The 17,950-nt window shown below is 40.8% G+C and overlaps 1 protein-coding gene across 4 annotated transcripts in view; it reads left to right on the top strand.

Moving 5' to 3' along the window:
- Positions 1-2,485: 2,485 nt before the first annotated feature.
- The window catches only part of IL1RAPL1 (interleukin 1 receptor accessory protein like 1), a 989,733-nt gene continuing 974,268 nt past the window's right edge, over positions 2,486-17,950 (top strand). Inside the window, exon 1 of one of the 4 annotated variants that reach the window (XM_067466768.1) lies at positions 2,486-3,907. The gene's annotated coding sequence lies outside the window, so the exon portion shown is untranslated. The remainder of the gene's footprint in view (positions 3,908-17,950) is intronic. The other 3 variants (XM_067466766.1, XM_060770127.2, XM_060770126.2) reach the window with 3 other exon arrangements.

Here is a 17,950-nt window from a genome sequence, read left to right as displayed (position 1 = left end):
TACATAGCCCTATTCGGCTCTGGTCCCAGTTATCTGAAGGCCCATAGCTCTCTCTATGCAGGTGGTAGACATTTTTTTTGGGAGGGGGGGGGTTCTCTTTGGTCCATCATTCACTCAAGCATGTTTGGAGGGAAGATGGGAGAAGAGGGCCTTTTTGGTGGTTGCTCCCAGACTGTGGACTCCCTCCCAAGAGAGACCACATTGGCCTCATCCTTGCTGGCTTTCTCCAAGCTGGTCAAGGCTTTATTTTCTGCAGACAGGCATTTGGAGAAAGACAAGGGGCATGTTGCTGGGGAGGTTGTGGTAGGATTTTTTTTGTGGGGGGGGGGGGAATTCAAATGTTTTAAAATATGTTTTAATTGTATTTATTGTATTTTAGCTACATTTTAACCTAACACACAAAATACTGTTGAATTGCTTTTTATGGTTGGATTTCCTTTGTTTTAAATTGATCAAAGTGTGCAATTGTTAGCCACCTTGAGTCCTCTCAGGAAGGAAAGCAGGGTATAAATAAAGAAAATAGTAATAATAATAATAATAATAATAATAATAATAATTGCCACAATCAGCATTTCAAATCCACTCAAACCTGTGAATGATATTCCTGAATAACATCAATTGGTAAATGTGTTGCTGTGAATTTTCCAGGCTGTATGGCCATGTTCCAGAAGTATTCTCTGGTATGACGTTTCACCTACATCAATGTCAGGCATCCTCACGGGTTGTGAGGTCTGTTAGAAAGTAGGCAAGTGGGATTTATATAGGTGTGGAATGTCCAGGGTGGGAGAAAAAACTCTTGTCTGTTGGAGGCAAGTGTTAATGTTGCAATTGGCAATCTTAATTAGCATAGAATGGCCTTGCAGCTTCAAAGCCTGGCTGCTTCCTGTGAGGGATAATCCTTTTTTGGAAGGTGTTAGCTGGCCCTGATTGATTCTTGTCTGGAATTCACCTTTTTTCTGAGTGTTGGCTTTGAATGCTGCAGCCGCCGTTTGTCAGGGATGCTTTGAATGTGATTTTCCTGCTTGGACTGGATGGCCCACAAGGTCTCTTCCAACTCTATGATTCTATTAATGCTAATCAAAATGGCCATTTGCAACATTCACACTTGCCTCAAACAGATAAGAGTTCTTTCTCCCACCCTGGACATTATTCCACAGATATATAAACCCCACTTGCCTAGTTTCCAACAGACCTCTCAACTTCTGAGGATGCCTGCCATAGATGTGGGTGAAACGTCAGGAGAGATCTGGCCATACAATCCAGAAAACTCAAAGCAACCCACTGATTTCAGCCATGAAAGCTTCCGACAACAAATTGGGAGATGGTTTAGCTGTGGTTTTCTGAACGCAATGGATCTCTCTACTCTCATGATACCTTCCTTCTAAACCTGTGGTTTTCAACCTTTGGTCCTCCAGGTCTTCAGCTCCTACAATTCCTAACAGCTGGTAAGATAGCTGGGATTTTTGGGAGTTGAAGTCCAAAACACATGGGGGACCAAAAGTTGGCAACCCCTGTTCTCGAAACCCATCACGCTGCAAATTGGTTCTGTGGCTCACCCAGGTTTTCCCACTGCTTAATCTTATCTTTATTGAGAAGTTGAAAAACCCTGTAGAAATGTGCTTCCCACGAAGTCGAGGCTTAGGATTGCAGTCTTCCCTCTTTTCCCTCCCTCCCTCCCTCCCTCCCTCCTTCCCTCCCCACCTCCCACACACATTTAGTCATGTAAAGCATCACCGGCTTCTCGATCTATATCTAGCTGCTGAGGGCGGGGGATAGAGAGGCGGTGAGAATGTGTAGAAACAATTTTTTTTTTATAAAATCACCATGCAGTTGTCGAACATCTGCAAATGCGCCTTTTCACTAACATTCCTCATTAGAGCCACCTTACACCTCCTCTGTTGTCTGAAGGGGCAGCATAAGAGTTGGATACCTGAAGAGTTAAAGGCAGGGCGAGGATAATAAGGTGTGTAAAGAGGGGGGGGGGGGGGGGATAGATGGATGGATGGATGGAGAGAGAGAGAGAGAGAGTTCTTCCTTTCCTCTTTTCTCTCTCTCTGTTCCCACACAGTTCAGAGAGTTCGCAGAAAGAAGATCCCATGGCAACAGCGAGGCCCCCAGTTTGCTTCAACACAAATCCCAGAATAGATAAGGGAAAGGGGAGGAGGGGCAGCTCTTCAAAGTGAAGCTGATGCCAGAGGAGGTTCGAATCCGGGCAGAGCGGGGATGAGCTCCCTCTGTCAGCTCCAGCTCCCCATGTGGGGACATGAGAGAAGCCTCCCACAAGGATGGTAAAAGATCAAAAGGAGGTCCGGCCGTCCCCTGGGCAACGTCTTTGCAGACGACCAATTCTCTCACACCAGAGGCGACTTGCAGTTTCTCAAGTCGCTCCTGACACACACATACACCGCTGATGCGATTCACCTCTAACGTTTCCTCCCGGCCATTGGGGCACCCCGACTCTCATTCTCTGAAAAGGGGGTTGGGAGGGGAGGGAGAAGGGAGGCCACAGCCAGGCTCCTTCCCTGGCCTCAGTGGGCACTTGGGCACTATTGATCTCTCCCTCCTCGCCTTTGCCCCCTTTCCCCCTTCCTTCCCCAATAGCCCCCTCTGCTCTACCCCGGGAGGCTTGTTGCGAGCCAGGCGCCGTGTGGACGGGCGAGTGCCAGTTCCTCCATTGGGTGGCAGTCACAGTATCTCCTTTATGACTTGCAGCAGAGCCGGGCGTGCATTCAACCCGACGAAGCCGATCTTGTCGAAACACTGGGATCGTTTATGCATTGCAGTTCCTCGCTGGCTCCGCCGCCGCTGCCCTCCTTCAAGGCATCTCCAAAATCACATTGACTCCGGATCGCCTGGATGCAGCTCGCGGAGCTTGCCCTCTCCGCGCCAGATCAGCCCTTTGCCGGGCCGGAGGGCAAGCCTGGGGTTCCCTTGACCCCTTTCCCTTCCTTTTTTGGGTCTGGAGACATCTTCTCATTTCCTTCTCCTCCTCCTTCTAAATCCCGTGCCCGTTGAGAGTTTTAGGACCCAGGAGACATCCTCGGGAAACAGCAAAGGCTGTGTGCTCGCTCTCTCTCTCTCTCTCTCTTTCGCCCTCTCTCTCTTGCCTACATAGCTCTACAGTACCAGGAAAACCCCCCGTCGGATCCGCGATTCCAGGATACTTGAGGGATTATTTGATTGTCGATTCTTCTTCTTCTTCTTGATTTGGGAGTCTCTTCCATCCTTATGGCTGCTTGGTGGGATCGGCGTTTTCCCTTGCGCGCTGAGAAGCTGGTTTGAAAAAAGGAAGGCTCCATGCTCTGGATCCGGGACTCCTTCTCTCGCCTTGGACTTGGGGGGTTCTCCATCTTTTCTTCTTGCTTGGCCCCCTTCTAGCGAGATTTCCCCTCCCTCACCCCTTACCCCAAGATCTCTGTTTGGCCCTCCCTCCCTCCTTCCTTCTTTCCTTCTTTCCCTCCTTCCCTCTCTTCAATTCTCGCTTTCCCACCTGGATCGTACCATCCTCGGCGCACCAAACCTGGCCACTTTGCGAACTCGCGGGAGGCAAAAAAAAAAAAAAAGGATCTCTCTCTCTCTCTCTAGGCTCTAGATGGAATTATCCGCTTGGATGGTGAACTTGGCACTTGTGAATGGGCATCGCCTTCCTCGTATTCATTGCTAGCAAGGAAAGGGGGGGAAAAAGAGGGGGAAGACGAAGGAGGAGAAGGAGGCGAAGAAGAAGAAGAAGAGAGGGACGCGCGAGGGAAAGAAGCCTGGAGGAGTTTTTTTTCCTCCCCTCCCTAAAAATAATATATATATATATATTCCCACCAAAATCGTGGATTCCCTGGCTACGCATTGTGATGACCAGCAATTACCTGACTGACTGATACCGGGAGAAGACTCTTTTGCAAGACTGTGGTGGGTAAGGTCATTTTCGCCTTCCTCTCCCCCCCCCCCCCCGCCTTGACTCTTCCCAGTCTTTCTCTCTCAAACCCCCAACATAAAAGAGGTATTGCTGAACTTGGCAAGCTTGTAATAGAAATGACTACTTTCATGATTGCTGCATTACACTCGGGGTTGGTGGATGGGAATGTGTGTGTGTGTGTGTGTGTGTGTGTGGTGGAGACCGAGCTATTATTGGCAGCTCGCTGGAACAACTGCAGTAGGTATTTTGGAGAGTGCATTTTGTGATAAATCAAAGCAGGAGCAAGGATGCTGTCTCTCTCCCTCCTTCCCTAACTCCCTCCCTCCCTTTTGCCTCCTTGATGTAGGAGATCAGCCTGTATGCAGTGTGAGAAAACCCCAATTCCTCTCCCTTCTTCCTCCGTTTTTTTTTTTTGGTGGGGCTGGAAAGGATCTACAGCCGTGAAAAGGGGGCTCTTGGCCGGAGAACCCATCTCATAGGAAACCTGCCCCCTCCTTCACATACCTGGCTTGAAAGATTTCCCACTGTTTTAATTGTATTTCCAACTCTGTGCAGCATTTTGGGAGAGAGAGCTGCAATGGAGACAGAGAGCCTTCGCCATTGGGACCAAGTAGCTGAACTTTAGGGGGATGTGCTGTCCCAAGGTTTTAATGGACAGCACTGGGTTGCTGTGAGTTTTCTGGGCTGTATGGCCATGTTCCAGAAGCATTCCCTCCTGACATTTCACCCACATCTATGGCGGGCATCCTCAGAGGTTGTGAAGTATATAGGAACTAGGCAAGGGCGGTTTATATATCTGTGAAAGGTCCAGGGTGGGAGAAAGAACTCTAAAGGATGATTCACTGCTTACCTTTAGAGGGATGACCAGGCTTTTCATTTGCTATTTCCCCCCCCCCCCATGCACTATCCACGGGGGGGGGGGGGGATAGCAAATGAAAGCACTCTCACACAAAGAGAAGAAGGGAGCAGGTGTTCAAGAAAGCGCTGAGTGTTTCAGGTGGCCCCCAGCCGTTTTGTCTGCTACCTGTCTGCGAAAATAGCTTTCTGGTAACTTGAGGTCTTTTTGACACCTTCAGACCCAGCCACGTGCAATGAGGCTGGATGGAGAGCTGGGGTCTTGCCAGTTTTTCCTGTGACTGGCTGGCTGGGGCAACAGGGTTTGGGGCACTGGCATAGTCCAGTGAGAGCTAGAATCCCCTGGGCACCAAGGAGCACCCATGATGAAATGCTATCTCTGCAAAATGCATTTTGAGAAGGGGGGAGGGGGAGTGACTCTGGGAATCAATAGTGATGACGTGGTGCAAGGCAAGGCTCAGCACTGCAATGCTAAAGTTCCATAGTGTGTTGTTGGAATATAGACTCCCATGTACAGCTGGTGGTTCATGCATAATGGATGGGAGGTGAAGAGATGCAGCTTTACATGGAGGAAGATAGATGTAGCTGTGCATAATCGATGATTATGTAACTTGATTGCATCTAATAACATCATCACGCCCAGGATCAGTCACTTTGGTTAACTTTGGAAGGCTGCTGGCAACTAAGATGGAGAAAGAGTTGTGGGGTTGTGGGCTTCCTCCCCCCAACAGAGTTCTCTCTGACATCAAACAAAATCCTTAGGGCTTCAATGCTTCTAACTCAGCCCCATCTGGGGTTGCTCCTCAGCCCTACATATTTGAACAAGGTTCAGGTTGGTTGCATTCTCCTTGGAGAAAGGTTACACAGAAGTAAACTGGAAATGAAGCACCCACAAATGTGCGGGGTGGAAAGGACAACCGTACCTAGTTCCTTTAGAGAATGGAAGACACTAAGAGAAACTCCTTTTATATTTCTAAGAGGCAGCATGTGTTAAGTCCCCTTGGATTTAGGATGCTATTAGGTTATTCTTTGTCCAGGTGGCAAGAAGTGTGCTGTGGAACTTTACTTGGTTATGAACTTTGAAGCTTGATGCAGCTGAGAGAATGAAGTAATAACAAGGTCAAATATGACCCTACCTCTTAACCAAGGGTCAAAAGGACACAGAAAGCTTCCTTAGGCTGAAAAATAGTCACCTTTTTTCAAAAGGCAAGCATTGTAAGAAGGGAATTCTATGCACAGAGAGGTGGAATTAAACAGAATAAGAAAGATCAAGTTGCAATGATTTCTAGATGTAACTGAAGGCAACAAAAAAAAAATCCTTGTAGTGTATCTTGTATAATCAAATGCCTTTCCACAAGAAGTTTCCCACCACAATTATTACCTTCCAGCAGCACAGACACTGTACAATATAATTTCTTCCCATGGGGGAAAAGTGTACATTATCCAGTCATCTCATCATCATCATTTAACTAATCAGATCCTTTATTATTGAATAAACAGGGCCCTGTGATGTAACTGGACTCATCAACACTTTTCCTGTGTCCTTCAGGTTCATGTAGCTTCAATGTAACACCCCCTCAAAAATGTGTTAAATAATAAAAAATGCAGAGTCCTTGCATTTGAGAAGCACCCCTCCCCATTTTTATTTCAAGACCATATGGTAAATCAGTTGTCATGAACTTTGCAGTAGGTACTTGCATTGCTTGCAACCAGCATGGAATCACTACCAGCATGGAATGATTCACTCCTTGCGCTTTTCTATTTGTATCTGCTATCTTTTTTTTAATTTTCTAGGACAAGTTGAGGGACAGACACTAATAAATTGTGCTAACACAGGTGAAAGGTTTGACATTCATAGAATATATTAAGTAATTGGAAAATACGTATATGAATTTAACTCCTGATTCCATCCTTCAGGGGTCAGAATAACACTATGGTAACTCCTGTGAATTAGTTTCTCTCTGGTAATTTTTTTCAGATATGTTCCTAACAACAGAAATTCTCTCTAACACCTATCTCCTCCTGACTCTCAATTGACTGTGGTGTGTAGAGTTTCATTGTTTAATTACTTATAGGGTTTCTTGTGCTTCTTGCATCTGAACAATTCTCTAGAGCACCTGCTAACAAACAAGTATTTTGTGTGAGCAGTGATTCAAGAAATCGGTGGTTCAAGGAAGCAACAGTGGAGGATGGAGGCCAGCAGAGCTTACATACTAATTAATGAAATACTGTCTATATGAAAAATCTATGAAAAAATGTAGGGATATTAATCCATTTAGTAGAATGGTTCTGAGTGGACTAATTAGACACAGAAGAGCTGCATGGCTTTTGGTTAAATCAAGTCTATGTTACTCTTGCTTTAATCATTTTATTTTTATCTAATTAATAATCTTATTTTTATGTAGTGTCAAGTGACCTACTTGCTACAAACAGCTTATATAATTTGGGCATAACATATTCTAATATTTAAGAAATTGCTTATGAAGGATTGTCCTCTGTCGCTCAAGTTTAATAATAATAATAATAATAATCATCATCATCATCTTTATTTGTACCACGTCATCATCTCCCCAAAGGGACTCGGGGGGGGGGGGGGCTCACAGAAGCAAGTGCCACATGCAGACAATGATACATAAGTATAAATACAATGACATAAGTATAATCAATAGTGCATAAAAATCTCATTAATAAAATTATAAAAATTCCTAAGTTTACTAACAGCAATCTTGAGTCTTACTTGTCCAGAATACAATTTGAGGCCCAGTGAAATTAATATAAATGTTCTCATTAATGTCAATCTAAAAACAAATTGTCTTTCTACATTTCTGAACTGGTAGACAAAAAAGTCTAACTTGATCAGTCAGGTCATACAGACTACTGCAATGGCTCCTTTTTGAGGCCACTGTGATTTTGTTTCCCTGTTGTACAGCAGGCTTGATCTATGGCTGATAATACATCACAGCCCCTTGATTTATAGAAGATTCCCTGGGCAAATGCCTGATTAAGTTTGCATGGCATAATCTGTTCATTTGGTACTGGCATATCAGGAGATGCTAGTGCATCACAAGTATGAGCGAGGTGAAATACTTCTTGTTTTGCCCCTGAAGCAAAGCATAATGACGTGCTGAAGGTATTTCTGTCTTTTATTTGGCTGTAAAATGTTTTCCTTTATTTTCCCTCTTATTTCATAACTCACATAATTTTAAGTGCTCAGCCGATCTCCCCCTTTTACAGAGGAGACTCCTTTATAATTTATGGCAATTGGAGCAACCAAACCCTGATTAATATGATGAAAAACTAGCAATATATCTAGCGGTGCTCAAGTATAAAGTATAATTACAGCAACAGCACTATTTGCACAGCTATAGATGAGGTTATGTCAGCATTTTCATTTAGACGCCTTTATCATGGGGTTATCCATCATGTTAGGGACCAGTAAGAGAAAGCTTTATACTGAAGTTTTAGATGCAAACCACTGAGTGCTAATCAAGTTAGTAATCTATCTTAAAAATAATGAAACTAAGAAATCTTTTTTTCTAGGAATAGTTAAAGGACTGTGGCTAGAGAGTCTATGTAGTTCTCCAGTTCAGATACGTGTATGTTTGACTTTTGCAGTGTAAATAAATATAGATTACAGTTAGGCCACAGGAGACATGAGGACATAATTCATGCTTTTATTGATTTGATATGGTTTTATAAACAGTGCTTAGGGAAAAGAGAACATTGCTTCCACATATGACATTTCGGTTGTGGCAAGTAATAAATGACGAGCCTTTGAAAGTGTTCAACTCTAATAATGCAGCCTCTTTCTCTTACATGGAAGACACTGTGTGCCTACCTTTTAAAATACATTTTAGACACCTGATAATTATACATTTTAGACACCTGATAATTTAGGTTTCATTTTTTTGTCTTGCTTTTGTTGTGCTATTAGCCAGTTGTACATTTAAATACAACATCCACTTTACTATGACATAATTAATCATCATTAGCAGAATATGTATATTATTGCATGAACTGATTATATACTGCATTGTACAATATTCTATTCCATATAGGAAAGGTCTAGTATTCAAAGAAACCATCCTCATCCCTAACAGTTTCAAGGGACAGTGATGATTTGTGCCTGCTTCCCAGTCAGTCTCTGCACAGATGACCCCTTTTCCTGAAATAAATAAGGAGACAATTTCTTTCATGTCCCAAAGGGCACACAAAACCACTGTCTTTTATATTCAGTATATGGCATTAATGGTAATAATATCTAGTAACTATGGTACTTCTGATTTCAAATGTAATTGAAGGTAGTCAGTACATTTCTAACCTTTGCATGAAGACTTTTAGAACATCCATGACTCCTGGGTCAAGGTGCTGTCAATTTTTCTGGTCATATTTGGAGTTGACCAGAAAATAAGTCTTAATATGGCACAGCTATGCTATTCTGGGTACACGAAGAGAAAGTAATGACAAAACCTGAAAAAGCATGTTTCTCAACCTGCACTCCTGGACTATTATAAAATTTGTCAAGTCAACTAAATAGCAGTTTCTGTACTTTGATAAGGGGAAATAGATCCATAGTAAAACATTTGCTTTGGAGTCAGAAGATTCCAGTTAACTTCAGGATTTCCAGTGTGAGAGTGGGGTGGAGATAGAAAATGATGTGAAATACTATTGTCTGGGACCATAGAATGTTTCTGTTTGTCAGACTACATATTACTTGATTAAGTAATGGATAAATGGCCTGGCCATACATAGGGCAGCTTTAATAGATACTTTAATAGAAGTTTGAGTTATGGATGAGGGCAGGAAGATTGAGATTAGTCCTGGGCAGGCTGTCAATTCTGTATAGGATGGCTACCATGGCTGGCTACACATTAAACAAGAAGAGGCACTAATTTAAAGTGGTGGGGCATGAGGGACACTGCACAACATTCCCTCAGGAGAGTCTCCATTGTTCCAGAACATATCCATTGCTCTTCAGAGAAGATGGTTCTTTATGCCAGCTGTTTAAGGAAAGCCACAAGTTGGCTGTTTCCTTGGTGCAAACAAGACTCTTCAGCATCCTCTAGCTACTGGTATCCTGATTATCCATCCATCATAAAATATCAGGTTCAAAATTAAATAAAAATAGGTTCAAAATTATTATTTGGATACACAAATAATAGGAACTATGAAGTAAGTATTCAGATATGTTGCTGTGAAAGAATTTTTTTTGCTTCAATTGAATGTTTGCAAAATATATTTTTAAATAGTTTATATTGATATATGAGAAATTTCCTTATAAAACTATATCTTTCTATTATTTAAATCAGTAAATGCATGACTCTTGGAAAAGCTAATGTGTCTAGTTAAGTCTAATTTGCTACAGGGAAGACGTGTAATGGAAGCTTCAAAGTTTTCAGCCTACAGACTGCAGAAACTTCTAGCAATGACTCATCCTCTCTGGCAATGAATTAAAATGGATTATAATGGTTCCCTGAGCTACTGGCTCTTGCCAGGGGAGAAGTGGTGGTCAGCAGTACAATTTTGTCTAGCTGGGAAAGGGGAAGTTGGGTAGCAGATGTTACTAAGCTAGCATTACTGCTGCTTTGAAGTTAGAATGGAAGTTAATTTTATATATTGGTGTAAATGTAAAATATGTCAAACAAACAAAAGAACACGTTGATAGAATTGGTATTGCTTTTGATGCTGTTGTGTGCCTTCAAGTCATTTCTCACTTATTGAGACCATAAGGCAAGCCTGTCATGGGGTTTTCCTGTCAAGATTTGTTCAGTCCTTCCTTTGCCTTGCTCCAAGGCTCAAAATCACCCAGTTGGTTTCTATGCCTGAGTAGGGATTCAAATCCTGATTTCTCAGTGTCCTACTCGTCCGAATGGAAAGCACTTACATCATGCTGACTCTCAGAATGATATATTTGTCTGAACAGATTCCAAACCAATTTTAATGGTAATTCTGATAAGTTTATCAAGAAATGGCCTAAATTCCTTTGTTGCCTGAAGGCTATATGGTTTCCTGCATCTCTTTTTTTGACAGAAGCTAACTGGGCTGGGAACTGAATCTCACTTTAATGCCATCAATAGGACATCATCTGCAGGCAACAGGCTAGCCCAGAAGGCATAGGGCAGGCTATACATACTACACCACTGTATCCTTCAACACGTCATGGTCATGCTATTTCACCCTCAGACTCTGTCTCACTCTGTCTATTAGTGAGACCATTCCTGAATGAACAGCAGAAAGAAAATGATTCAATGGAACTTGTGCTTCTGAGCTGTTCAGGTACTTTACTGAAAACAGAGAAGACATAGATCTAGCAACCTATTATGCTACCCTGAAGTAGAAGGATCAACTGTCTCTGATAATGATAGGGAGAGAGTTAAACCAAATGATGCAGCATCAGGATTTGTTGAGTAATTCATTTTTTAAAATAGCTTGGACGTGTTTCCTGGTATTTAAATAGGTCTTCATTACACTGCCCCAGACCCCCTACCCCACGCTCTCAGTACTCAGCTGGGAACAACTATCTACCATACTGTTCATAGCATTTATTCATGTGCAATTTCTTTGCATCTTCTTTTCTCTGTGGACTCAAAGACCCAGTGCCGTTCCTTTTGTCATTTCTTTACAGTCTGGGATTTCAGACACATTGCCATTTTCATTGCACTTCTTTGAATGTTATCCAGTTTGTGGAGCCAAAAGTGTGAATGCAGAAGTCCAGATAATGCCAGACCCATTCTATTTTACATTTTTTGGCTGTGAAGCTTCTGCTAGTTAAACTGGCTAAAAAGAGTCTTTCCTTTTTCTTTTCTTTTTTGCAATAGCATAGTTATAGTTCACAATAAACTAACATCCAGTTTGTGTTTTCACAATTTGCATTTTTCTTTTCTGCTTTTTTCCTTGTGTGACTTTTTAAAATTTATTCTTAAATTGCTTACCTTGAATGTCCTGATTTTTAAAACAATTTATTATTATTAGTGTAATTTGGAATTTTAACCTGGTATGTGTAATTTATGGGACCACCAACTCTGTGTTCAACAGATTAATGAATATACCTCCTTGACAGCTTTATCGCTTGACTGGTTTCCCAAAAGAATAGCTCTGATGTCTATTTGCTAACAAAATCCATTTCATAACACAAACTAATGGTAGTATCTTAATATCTTACTTCAGAGCTGTAGTATGATATTAAGATATTTTTGTCCAAATATTTTGATCTGCAATTCCCACATTGAGTATGGCTTCCAGTAAGGAATGTTGGAACTTGTAGTCCAGATATTTTGATCTACAATTCCCACATCGAGTATGGCTTCCAGTAAGGAATGTTGGAACTTTTAGTCATCATTACTCTCTCTGGTTGTAAGGTAACATGATCTTATCATTTATTTCAATGAAGATCTGCAGGGGATTTTAATGACATATTTTTGCTTTCTTAAATTCAGACACAAAGTCCTGCAGAAAAATTAGTTTGCCACCTATAATTTCATTACTTATTTTGAATTGGTTAGTCAAGATCCTTTTATTTATAGCTAGCTCCAACTAAAATCAGCCGTCAGGTTTTCTTCTCAAGGAAATCTCTCAGATGATAAAGTTACATTAAGGCTTGTTGCTACTTCCCAACAAAACTTATGCAGCTACTACTTATGAACAAGACAGTTCTTATGAAACACACGGTATCTTTAGTGGGAATCAGCTGAAATATTACTGAGAAATATAGATGTCAGAAACATAAAACCTTATTCCCCTCTGTTTCTCAAAAACAGATAGACAAGGATGTAAAAGTGGGAGAGATATTTCAACCTAGTCTGAATCACTTGTAGTGACGTGAGATGTTTAGTGAGCTATCAATAGGGAAATATTCTTTATCTATTTGTTTATTTATTTTATTTACCCTATTTATATCCCACTTTTCTCTACCCCGAAGGGGACTCAAGGGGACATGTAGTAAATTATTCAATGCCTTAAAACATATACAATTCCAGTAATATTAATATTAAAATTAATTTAATACATATTAAGCATTTAAAACATTTTAAAATATTACATTTCATATAAAATCACACCATCCATAATCATAGTCCAAAGATGTTCCGTACATATTCCACATCTGTAATTGCCATGTACTATTGTCTGAAAGTGTGATCCCAAAGCCAAGTTTTTACTCTTTCTAAAGTGAAAGAACTGGTCTAATGTTACTGGGGAGGGAGTTCCATAGCTGAGGGGTCACCACTGAGAAGGCCCTGTCCCTCGTCCCCACCAGTCTCACTTGCAAGAATGGCGGGACCAAGAACAGGGCCTCCTCAGATGATCATAATTTCTTAGGTGGTTCATAGGGGAGATATGTTTGGACAGGTAAGCTGGGCCGGAGCTGTTTAGGGATTTATAGGCTAAAGCCAGCATTTTGAATTGTGCTTGGTAGCAGACTGGCAGCCAGTGAAATTGGCTCAACAGGAGGGATGGCCTCTCTCTGTATGCTGCTCGGATGATCAACGTGGCTGCTGCCTGTTGGACCAATTGAAGCTTCCGAACAGGCTTCAAGGGCAACCCTACATAGAGTGCATTGCAGTAATCCATATGGGATGTAAAAAGAGTGTGGACCACCACGGCCAAGTCTTTTAGATCTCTATCATTGGGAGGAAAAAAATACAAAAGAGACACAAACTCAAGATGAACCCACCCCTCAGCAGACAAGGTCAGGACAGATAAACGTTTCTCAAACAATTGATAAAAATAGTCTATATTATTTCAAACAGTGATAATATCAATGGCTTTTGCGTAACAGACAAGCCAAGACAAATGGCCACAAAAATGCAAGTCTGAATGAAGTTCCCACAGCTAATAACATGGATTGCAAATACATGCAAACTTAATATGTTGAAAGAAATAAGATCCATACATATTCCTTCTGTGTATGATGGCAACATAGTTGAATCACCCGGTATGTTCGCATTTTTCAAGGCAGTTGTTAGAATTGCATTTTGGCCTGCATTTTTGTATGCATTTGTCTTAGTTCACTTGTTATCTGCACAGACTATTGATATTACATTTTGTATTATATAGTTTTTTTATCTTTTGTTTGGGAAACGTTGATTTATTTATCACTGTCTTCTTTAATATGGGAGAAAAGGATCATTTTTGTATATTGACAAAGTAGATCCGGATCTCTGGGGATTCATGCCTTTGCTGTAATGGATAGAAGAACTTCATCGCAGACAAAAGACACTTTAAGGGCAGAAGACTGAGGCTTTTGTTATTTTATGCAAGGTTTGTGTCAGGCTTTGAGTTTTCCTTTATATTAATATTTTTAATATGTCAGCATCTTAGGAAAAATAGCTTTGTAATCTTGTAATTTTTAAAGGGTCTATCAATCTTCAAGTCTCTTGTTGTTGATTCTTGAATTCTAATAATAGCAACTCACAATATATTTGCAATGCTTTACTTTCTTTTCCTTTTCTAAACCATGGTGAACAATTGCAAAAGTTATAACTGCCAGTTTTCACCCCAGCAGTGGGCAAAATAGTGAGAAATTTTGCTTTCAACTGTTTTTCAGGACAGACTCCTTAGCTGCTCTTTGGCAGGATTGGGGGGATTGTTTCTGCCTAGAGGTGTAAATTACTAAGTTGGATTTGTTTCTTGTTTATCTCTGCTCCAAATATAGAAGTGGGGCTTTCATGGATCCTGGAAGTGGAAATCTTTGGGTGGGGTGGGGGAATCTTTGGGTGGGGGGGGGGATATAGATCATTTGCAGCCCATGAAACAAAGCATTTTGTACAGATTGCATAACATTCTCTGAATAAATCTTGCAGTGAAAACCCAGAGACATCTTTGCTATAGGTCAGAATAAACTTGAAGGTAACAAGCTCAGAAAGCAGTTCATGTCTTAAGCCAGAACCCAAGAGCCCCAAATGTTTTCACATACGCACACACATACACATCTGTCTCAAGATTGCCCCAAATTGCACATTATGGATAAGAGCCTATTTCATCAGATACAGTGGCAGCAAGGGATATGGAAAATGTGAAACATAGGCATACAAAGATAAAGTACAGTTGATCGTGTTAAGATGTTTTTAGTTAAGATAATGAAAATGCAGAGATAGTCTCCCTGTACTTTTTATATGATAGGACATGAATACAAAACTATAAATATACGTGGAGCATCAAATGATGATTTGCTGTAATTTCAGAGAGAGAAGGGCAATTATCTTTGGGGCACACCCTCCAAATCAAGCATAATTATGATTTTTTAAAAACACTGAAAACTGTTATTTGTTGATGAAGTCTAATTGTGAAACTTATTCAAATTATTCCCTTGAGATATTATTAAATATAATTTTCTGATTCCACTGAATCAATTTGAAATCAGGTCATACATTCCAATGAGTCAAACACATAATCCTCTTTCTATCAGCTTGGTTGTACTATTCAAAACCCTGTACAGCCAAGCATGTTGATTTCAGTTGGAATGAAGTACACTGAATAACGGCATAATGCCTTCTTCCTGTGCAATCAAAATGCCATGGACATGAGAATTTTCTTTCTTCTTCTTTAGAATAGTGACCAAAATATCAGATAAAGTTTCTAGGGGAAAAAAGAATGTCCCTCAGCAGATCCTGTGTCTATCCTTTTTTCAGACCATGGTAAAGATTTTGTATGACCAAAATAAACATCTAAAAGACATTACTGGCAGGTGATCCTTTGTAGAATCACTTTGCACTCAACACTAATCCCCAAACTATAGCTCAGTATGGGAATTTATGCTTCTGTAATGTCCAAATCCACAGACACATACACATGAGGAAAAAAGCAAAAGCATGTTACTGATCCCACTCCTTCCATTACATTCCTGTCATTCAAGTCTATTGTCCGTCGTGTAATGGAGACCACATACCTGTAGCAGGGAATTTGTGACATTAAAACATGTATATGTGTGTGTGCACGCCCTCAATTCAAAATGCAGGTGTTTTAATAACCACTCAGGCATTATATCTGTATATATTCCATCTTTTCTCAGTTCTCAGAAAGGTCCATTAAAAATATGGAAGACTAGTAAAGAATTCCCCACATTATTATTTTTGAAATACTGTAGTGCTGTGTTAAAGAGGTATAGCTATAACTGGGATTGGAAAGAAATGTGTTTTCCCTCCCCCCATTTGAATTCTGTTTTCTCCAATGAAATTTTACCTTCACTCCCCAAATGCTGTGAAGAGTTGAAAGGGAGGGCAAATCTACACTGAAAATGCCACTATGGAGCTTTGGTAGGGGAATTCCACCATGGATCTTTGGAAAGAGCAGGAAAGAGATGCTGACACTGCCATCACTGGTTGTAGGGACTGCCTCCTGCGATTGTGAATGGCCTCAATACTGCTTCCATACCTGTAAAGATCTTCCAGTAAGAACTGGTCCTAAGCATGTACAGTAGAACCTCGTGTTGCAAGCACCCCTACTCATGAGCTTCTTGACTTATGAGCCTTTGCTTATTTTGAAGTTCATTTTGAGATATGAGCCAGATCCATATCTCAAAGGAATTCCTGTACTTCTGCTGCTGTTGGCAGTGGGGGAGAGGGATCCGTGACTCAATGCAATGAATCCTGTCCCTTGCTCTTCCTGGGCTGGAGTCCCCCATCAAAGGTACCCACCAGGCCACACGGGAAAATTTGTGTGGTTTTTGGAGAAATTGATTAATAGCATTTCAATGGGGAAATTTGACTTGATATACGAGTGCTTGAGTTAAGAGCCCTGTCATGGAACAAATTAAACTTGTAAATCAAGTTATCCCTGTATTTTTAAAACCTGGAATAAACGTAGAGACGCTGATTTATTCCAGGTTAAAATGGATTAGAGTGCAGTGTCAATTGGATGCGCCAGGCTAATCTGTCTCCTATGCCACATTATGCCTGAGAGAAGCCCATATTCCTTCCAGCCAACTGTATGTTTGACCTGATAGCATAAGCACACAGATAAGGAGACACCAAATGAATCATATAAAATTAACTCCATATTTCTCAAATTTATTGAAAAAAAAATCTGATTTTATTGCCCCAAATTTATTTAGAGCAAAAATCTTGTTATATATTATGATACACAACCTATCATCTGGTTCTCCCAGTTTCTTATGATGTCATTGTCCTTATCTGCCCCAGAAGCACAAACAGATTTGTTGTATCAACAGCCCTCATTAGATGAAGACAAGGCATCTTACTTCTGTTTATTGGTTATTATATATTTATGGCCAGGTTTTCTAGAAGATACTTTGAAAGGTCACGGAAAGGAAAGAGGTGATGGTACTTTCTCTTTATTCAGTGGTTCTCAACCTGTGGGTCCCCAGGTATTTTGATCTATAATTTCCTGAAATCCCAGCCAGTTTAACAGCTGTTAGGATTTCTGGGAGTTAACGGTCAAAACATCTGGGCACCCACAGGTTGAAAACCACTGCCTTAAGTGAAATAAGAGGTAGAGAGAAGTCCTTAATCCTGCAAGGAATGTGAAGATGCAGTAAGGCTCAGGATATGTATATATGGTAGTTACAAAAGAGTTTAATAGATGCTACCCACAAGCCTTACCCTGGAGATCTGAGTCTTTTTGTTACGACAGGGGTGATGGTTGGGATATTGATCATTGTATAGCAGCATGAATTATATGATGCCATATCTAAACACACTTTAACTATGTGCCATCATTTTTAGCAAGTTGCCAAGTTTTTTTTCTGCTGGTCAGAGCCTCCTCTCACCACATATTTACAGAAATTTTCATGGGGAAAGTGGGAAGAAAATCTTACATATGTGACATTGGAAGTGCCAGGGGGATTGAAAATCAATATAGAAATGGAACTTTTTTAACTTCTCAATGTCTCTAATAAAAGATCTAGTAAGTCATTTAATCATGAAATTGGAAAAGATCACAAAGTTATTTTCTTTGCCACCTAACCCAAATGCAAGAAACCCCACAGAATGAATCCAGAGGTGGTGTTAATGATTTTAAAAATCCCATGACATCAGGTCAAATTTTAGATCTTTGGGTAAAAAAACAATTTGAGAGGACAACTTGTTAATCATGGTTGTTAAATATACCCTCATAGATGGCTAAACTGCAAAATATTCCTAGTTTCTATTGGTTCACGGGTTGGATTACCTTAAGAATAATGTCTTACATTTAGAGAAGGAGGGAGAATACTCAACATTCATTCGACAA

This window comes from Anolis sagrei, chromosome 3, assembly GCF_037176765.1.
Source record: "Anolis sagrei isolate rAnoSag1 chromosome 3, rAnoSag1.mat, whole genome shotgun sequence".
Taxonomy (NCBI): domain Eukaryota; kingdom Metazoa; phylum Chordata; class Lepidosauria; order Squamata; family Dactyloidae; genus Anolis; species Anolis sagrei.
The sequence above is the reverse complement of the archived record's forward strand: the minus strand, read 5'-3'. Positions and strand labels throughout refer to the sequence as shown.